Here is a 7934-nt window from a genome sequence, read left to right on the forward strand (position 1 = left end):
ATATATACATAATTATACAATGTAAACATACAAAATAGGACTTCTATAACTTCACAAAGAGGCAAGAATGATGGTATAACTGTGTTCAAAACAAGGGGGATTTTTTTGAAGATGAATAATAATACATCTTTTACTGTAATAATATTAAGTTAAACATTCACCATATATTTTGATCAACCCTGATATTCAATACCAGGCCAATTAACATTCCCCTTGTATATATGCTATATTTTTGGTGCTTAGCCATAGTTCTTAAATACTCTTTTTACCTTTTCTGTCTCTTTAAGAGACAACTGGGAGGTTTCTTTAGACATTTGTTCAAGCTCAGTTTTTCTTTGACCTGTGTAATCTACTGATAAACATATGAAATTACTCTTCATTTCTAAGGCCAGGGATTAAGCTCAGTGTTTCCACTGCCTGCCTCACAAGCACAAGGTCCCAAATTCAACCCCAGGTACCAAAAAAAAAGTGCTCTTCTAGTATTTTATTCCAAATATGATTAATTCCTAAATCTTTGCCCTGTATAAGTCCAATTCTGATGGTTGCCTTTTCTCATCAGACTTTTTTTCTTCCTTCTAGCATATCTGGTAATTTTGTTTTGTTTTAAGCTGGACATGATATATTTAGCAAAGAAACAGAGGTAAAAAGGTCTTTCGTGTGCAGTTTTATGTTTATCTGGCTAGGAGTTTATTATTTGCTGTATCTGTAGGGTATTATAGGCTGACATTTTCTCTAATGTTTTTGTTTTTGTCTCTTTAGTTGTCTGAGTTTCCCTAAAGATTCCTTCCTAAATACAATGTGATATATAGTTCATTCATCAGTAATTTCTTGTTACTTAAAAAAAAGTCTTATTGATGGGATTGTCAGGCGAGATGAGATATTTTATGATCATGACTCAATCTTTCAGTCAAAACTGTGCCTCTGGGATGTTACCTGAAAAAGTGCTGGGCTGGAAATGTAGTTCAGTGGCAGAGTGCTTGCCGAGCACACAAAGCCCAGAACTGCCAAAAAAAACAAAACAAAGACAAGTGGCTTCTCAGCTTCTCCGTCCTCCCCTTGAGGTGATACAAGACTTCAGGGCACTGCACAAGGCATTTCCCTTCCCCAAATGGGAAGCAGCTAGAGAAAGCTAGAGATCGCTATATTCTTTTCTTTAACTTAAAAGCTTTGGTAAAATCTAAGTACATGAGGCTCTCATAAAATATGTTCCTTTGGGAGCAAGCCATTCTTAAGGAGAATGGAGCACTCTGGGACCATTTCAGAATGGTTGCTTTTCCCTCTGTCTGCTACAAGTAGAAAAGGTTTTTCTCTATTTTCACCGATAACCTGGTGCAGCTCATGAAAGTATGCTCACCCTTAGGACCTCAGGCTTTAGTTCTCAAGGCTCCATAACATTCAAATACCCTTTAATTGTCCCTTCCACATTCTTGCATCTTCTACTTCCAATAAGATGCAATTTTGTACATTCAACTGTCCTTTCATTTTTCAGGGTGGCAGTTTGCCCTCTGATTTCATTTGCCTTAAGGATCTGGAAAGAGCTGTTGACTTTCAATCTGCACAGGTTTTTTTTTGCTGTGAACACAAGAAGGAAGACATCTAAGTTCTTTAATTATCAGATCAGAAACTAGAAGTTTTATCTAGATTATTATTTGTCCTGATTTTTTTAATTTATAAAAAGAAATACTGTTATTAATAGTTGCACAAAAACAATCCAGGATAGATTTGCTAGCCTCCTATTTTTACTTCTAACTCCTCTTGTGGTCTTTTCTAATAATTTATTAAAGAAACAGGCTGTGAGCAGATTTTTCACTTAAACACATGGTAAAATGTGGAAGATGATTAGTGATAAATTTGCCTCTTTTCCACAGGCTATGTCTAAGTAGAGTACATCTAGTACCCCCTTCTCAAGGACAGCATACAGAGCAATTGATATATTAAGGGCACTAGGATCCAAGCTATGGGGAAGGTATACATTGCTTCCAGACATGATTGATGATAACTGTGCAGTGATGACTGTTGGCTACTTACAGGACCAGCCAATTGTGAAGTGGTCTTTGCTATGTTTTTTACAATCTGTAAAGCTAACTGGCCACCAGTCACAGAGGTAGCGAGGAAGATGAGAAATGACAGGCAAGAGTTATATAAATATATGTAAGAAACTGAAGTCCATTCTTGAACACATAGAAAATAGTCTGAAACCCTTGCTATGCAGTAAGGTTTATTTGTTTCTTTTTTATTATTTACTATAAGGGGTATATCTATAGCGATTCATTCATCTTACTTCTTGTAATGCTTTCCTGCTTGTTTTGAAATAAGCCCTTTATTGAACAATGAAAGAAAAGCAATGTTAATTTTTAAAATATTTTTCCTTTCTCTAAAAACCTTGTAATAAATATGTTTTCATATTTGTCATTATCTAGGCTGGCCATTTTCAACCACATAAGTCCAGAAGACAGGTACATGCTGAAGTGTCAGCATCTTTATTTTTTAATGTATTGTATATGATTACTGTGTTAGTTACTTTTCTCTTGTTGCTGAGACAAAATACCTAACACCCAGAGTTAAAGAGGAAAGGGTTTATTCAACTCTAAGTTCACAGAGGTTTCAGTCCATAATCAGCTGGCTCCCGGGCAGGGTGGATGTCAGACAAGAGGAGAAACAACATGGTGCACACAAGGTGGCAAAAGCAACAAGGGACCTTACTAGCCCTTTCTGCCCCTTTTATTTTATTCAGATTACGTAGCACTCATACCCTTAATCCTAGTGCCCTCAGGCCTAGCCTCACCATGAGTTAATCACACACCCTAGGTTCAACCACCTCTGAAAAAGCAGGAGGCTTTGGGGAGGACATCTAAACACAAGTTATAACTATTATCTTCAAACTACTTACACAGAGTACAGGATCAGACAAAAAAGATTCTCTCACAAAAAAGAAACAAACAGATGTTAGCACAAAAGTTTCATTTCAATGAAGAGAAACTAGTAGTATAAATGAAACTAATATATAGCCTATATAGTAAAATATTTTTAAAACAACAGAATTGATAATTTGGGGAATTATTTGAACTTCTCCCTATTTTCTATTTGAGTACCTACTATTGAGTACTTACTATTTTGCTCTTTGTGTGTGTGTGTATGTGTGTATATGTATGTATATATGTATATCTATATATACATATATACATACACACACATTCCTATAACAGAAACCATAATATTTAAGTTTGTGTTTCAGACTTATTTCACTTAACATTATGTTCTGAGGTTGTATCCATTTACCTACAAATGTCTCAAATTTACTATATAACACCACATTTTCTTATCCATTCACATGCCATTTCCAAGATCTAGATATTATAAATTGTGCTATCATAAACATGGGTATGTATATGGCCATATAATATGATAATTTAAAGCACTTTTTTGTTTTACTCTATTTTTTTGTATTTGCGGAATCAGGGATCGAACGTAGGACCTTGCATTTGCCAGACAGGTGCTGGCACCACTGAGCTAAACCTCCAGTCCCGTAATATGATACTTTTAGCTCTTTTGGGAGGATACTAAAAGGGGATAGCTGAGCCTCTATTTTTCGTTTTCTCAGGATTTCCCATACTGATTTGCATGTTTCAACTGCTTTACAATTCATACCAATGTGGAAGAGTTCCTTTTTCCCCTCATCTAAGTCAGCATTTGTTTTTATTAGATTTTTTGATGATAGACATTCTTTCTGGGGTAAGATGGAATCTCACTGTCATTTTAATTTGCATTTTTCTAATAACCAGCAATGCTGAATATTTTTTCATTCCCTTTTGGCCATTTGTACTTTTGAGAAGTGTCCATTCATTTCAGTTGCCTGTTTTTTTATTAGGACTCTTATTTGAGGGAGTCTAAATCTAGCATCTTAGTTATTTTAAGATTTAACATGTAAACACAGAAGCTACTTTTATGCAATTCCATAAAACATGACTTTTTATTTATGTGAAATGGAATTTTAAAAATAATTTTGTTCACTGAAAATTCTAAATATTCTCATATAAATAAAAGGTGGTTATAGCTATTGAACTTTTGACTCCATTAGCATAAGAATTTCCAAATGGTTAAATATTTCCAATTTCATATCAGTTTCATCATTGCTTTCAGTGAAGAAAAATCAGTTCATTCTCACAATGGTTTGGTTTTATTTTTCATCTAATTCGTGGGCTGAAATCAAAGCTTATGAATGTTCATTCAGTCATATGTAAAAGATGACATTATTGCAAACATGCATGTATATCATTAAAATTCCATATTGAAGATTAAATTGTTTTCCTGTCAATAATACAAGTTGTGATAGAGCACAATGACAAGATAAAAAGAGAGACCTTGTAATACTAAAGCTTGCAGAAATGTACTTGGAGTTGATGTGGTGCACACAATATACTTACATTCAAACAAGCGATAAGATTTTGCTAACAGCAACTTTAGCTGTCAAAACATACAAAAAATGTGAATATAAATATTAAAGATACTAATCAAGAGAAATCTTTATGAAAAGCTATTGTTAAGTTTTTGCCTTAGCATGGCAACATGTTTTCTTTCTTTGCTTTTCAAATAGAGTTTGAAAAATGTTAGAATCTTTGAGCAACTACTTTATGAAACATTCTTTATTCTACAGCAATAAAAACATATAAGTCTTTAAAAATCTGATTACATTTCATGCAATATTAGTTGGAAATTTTTCATCAAAGTTGTCAAAGAATAGAAAGTCTTAAAAGCCTGAAGCTTTTGGCAAATTGAAATTTTTAAAGCAAGTTTGCAAATTGGTAAACCTACATTCATTCTTTAAAAAGCAAAAGAAGGGGTTAACAACTTAAATGATGAGGGCTTAAAATATGAAATATTAAACAACATAATAAAAAATGTGATGTTTAATTTTTGTAAAAAAAAAAAACCCACACTGCCAAGAATGACTGGATATGTGTATTCAAAGTGCGGGGACAGTGATCTGAGTATTGACAGAGATTTGATTATAATGTGTCTTTTACTGTAATACATTTTTTTTCCATTAAATTTATTGGTACATTTCAGGCACACAATACAGTTACATTCATCATTGGGAACCTGTACCCTTATATGTTGTATCTTTTCATTTAAACATTCACTGACTTCTTTGATCACCTCACATTGATCAACCATTTATGGCAATTTCTGTCAAATAAAAACATTAGCGTATATCTTCATTACTTTAGCCACCCAATGTTTTTTGTGTAACTTTTGGCTCTTTCCCAAAATCAGAATGACCTTAGTAAAATGTAAACAGTTTGAATGAGTTCAGGACATCAAGGCAGCCACAACAGTACAACTAAAGACACTCAGAAAGAGGACTTCCAGAACTGCTTCACAAAGTGAAAAGAACAATGTTACATAAATGTGTTGAGACTAAGGGGGAGTATTTTGAGAGGGATTAATGGCAGTGCGTATTTTGCTGTAATTTTTTAATTTAAATATTCACCTATCATACCTCATAATTTGGAAAATCTATTTGTGTGCTTGTCATTTCTCAACTCAGAAGAATGTTGCTAGTGCCCTTATATTTTGAAGAGGGTAAATACATATCCTCCATCAGAAGCTAATCAAATTTAGAAGACTAACTCTGCAGCACCTAAATTTTATAAAATGTTCACAGGAATTATAAATGAAAAACAAATTTGATGAGTTATGTAAAAATACTGTCAACAATATTGTAAATATTATTATTAATATTGCAAATATTATTTTAAAAGTTACCAAAAATGGACATAAAAAGGTAGCAAGCACATTTGAAAATGTCTGAAGTGAAATAATGTTTCAATTTTTTTAAAATAAGAACTGAGGCAGGGCATGGTCATCCCCCACTCAGTTACTGACCAGCTAAATATTTCCTATCCACAAGTATCAGAATGTTGACGTCCCCTTACTAAGAAAGATAATTTATGTATCAACATATAAATATTTGAAAAATTTGCACAATTTTGATTACTTTGAACATCATGGACACTGGTATAGTTTCCAATTTCTCATTGGTATGATTAAACAAGAATACAAATTCACTTGCTTTCTTATTTACATTTGCTGTTTTATAAGAACAAGCTTAATGGTTCCTAAAATAAGTAGCTTATATTTAGAGCAACTTTAGGGGGATAAAAATAAGCCTGTTTAAGCTAGAATAGTTTTCAAGCCTACCACAGACACAATTACAATGCATTATGCTTTCCACGTGGCAAAATGACAAAAGAAAAAAATATGAGATTAATAAACTGATTTTTTTCAGCCACAGTTTCAGAATTGCTTTACTGAATAATTCTGATCTCTCCTTAATTTTGACAACATAATCCTAATCATTTATTCAATGTTTAATGAATAAATCACAACAGCACCATATTCATTTATGGCAACACTCTAATACAGATTGTCCTTTTGAAGAGTCTATATTCTTTCCCCAAATATTAAGATATATATCAAACAATTTCACCATAGTCCCTAAAATATTATTTTAAAATCTTTCATGACAGAGAAAGGACTGGTGCACAATATCACAAAGTTGTAAGTTTTCCTGTCACATTTTCCAACTTCTTCTTCACTCCTCTCCAAATTCCTGTATCTCTCCCTCCACAGATCCAAAGTACCTAGCATGCCTATTGTGCCCTTTGGATGTTAAAAGTAAGCCCACTCTGGTGTTCACAGCTAAGACTTGCCTTACAGTGAAGAATCCTAGGGACTAAATTACTTCCCTTCTCTCTCTTCCTGACCCTAATCAAAACTTCCATTAACTAGAGAAAAGCAATTTAACTGAACTATGCCATGATGGACCATGAATGATTGATTAATGGAGCACTTAACCCTCCCTGGGCTACTTTTTTTTTTTAAAGAGGACAATGTAATATAAGTGAATCTGTTAGAAGCAAATTTCTCGTGTGGGAGGATACGAAATACTAGTTTATTTAATCAGTTTTCACAGCTGAATGTTTATAAAAATTTCACAAGTTGTACAGTTTACACATAATTCAAACTGAACAAAAATGTAGGTTCCAGAGACATAAAAATTCCATACCAATCTATCCACCGTAAAAGCAGATTTACACATTGTACAGCACTGCATGTGGCCAGGGAGTTGGTCATTTCTAAGGATAAATTTCAAAATTGTACAAAAATAAGGTTTTGATATTATTTCATTCTTCATCCATTCAATATGACCACAAATCCAGAAGCCTACCTACTCACGGTGCCTGTAGCCAGGAATCAGTGCCCATTCCTACAGGGAATGCAGTGCCAGTTCACACAGGATACTTTCCGACCCATGCAGCATTCAGTGTATGACACAGACATAAAAGCAGGGACCAAGAACACACATGTCAAATATAAGGTAGTTCTTTTTGTTTGGTTTTGTTTTTGTTTTGGGGGGTTTTTTGCAGTACTGGGATTGAACTCAGGACCTTGTGCTTGCCAGGCAGGCATGGTGCCACTGAGCTACATCCCTGGCCCACTAGTTTTTTTGTTTGTTTGTTTGGAAAGGAGTTTCTATATTTAACAGTGTGCCAAAAGAATTTTAACTCATTAAATAGAATATATTCTAAATGAACCTAAAAATTACACTTTATAAACATAAAAATAATTTAGTATAATACATCATATCTACAGAAAGAAAACAAAAAGTAGTATTTCTCACCCAGCAATAAAACTTAATGGAGTTATTTTTTAAAAGAGTCACAAAAACTATTTAAAATCTACTAACTTATAATTTAGAGGTTCATACTTAATTTAGTCAGTGATTCACTAATTCTTCAAACAAAATATACTTTCTTCTAGAGACAGTAGTTTCTGCAAGTTCACTGGGTTCGAACTGGATATATTAGGAAAAAAAGGGAAAACCCACTGCTATCAGCATGGAACCTAAAAGTGCTTACTGAGACTGTTCA

General features: G+C 33.5%; 1 protein-coding gene across 3 annotated transcripts in view; it reads right to left on the reverse strand.

The window, feature by feature from the left end:
• The window catches only part of Iqcm (IQ motif containing M), a 503902-nt gene that overhangs the window by 489368 nt on the left and 6600 nt on the right, over positions 1-7934 (reverse strand). The gene's annotated exons all lie outside the window — the stretch shown is intronic.

Source organism: Fukomys damarensis, unplaced genomic scaffold (assembly GCF_012274545.1).
Source record: "Fukomys damarensis isolate Sample0158 unplaced genomic scaffold, DMR_v1.0_HiC HiC_scaffold_38, whole genome shotgun sequence".
Lineage (NCBI taxonomy): Eukaryota > Metazoa > Chordata > Mammalia > Rodentia > Bathyergidae > Fukomys > Fukomys damarensis.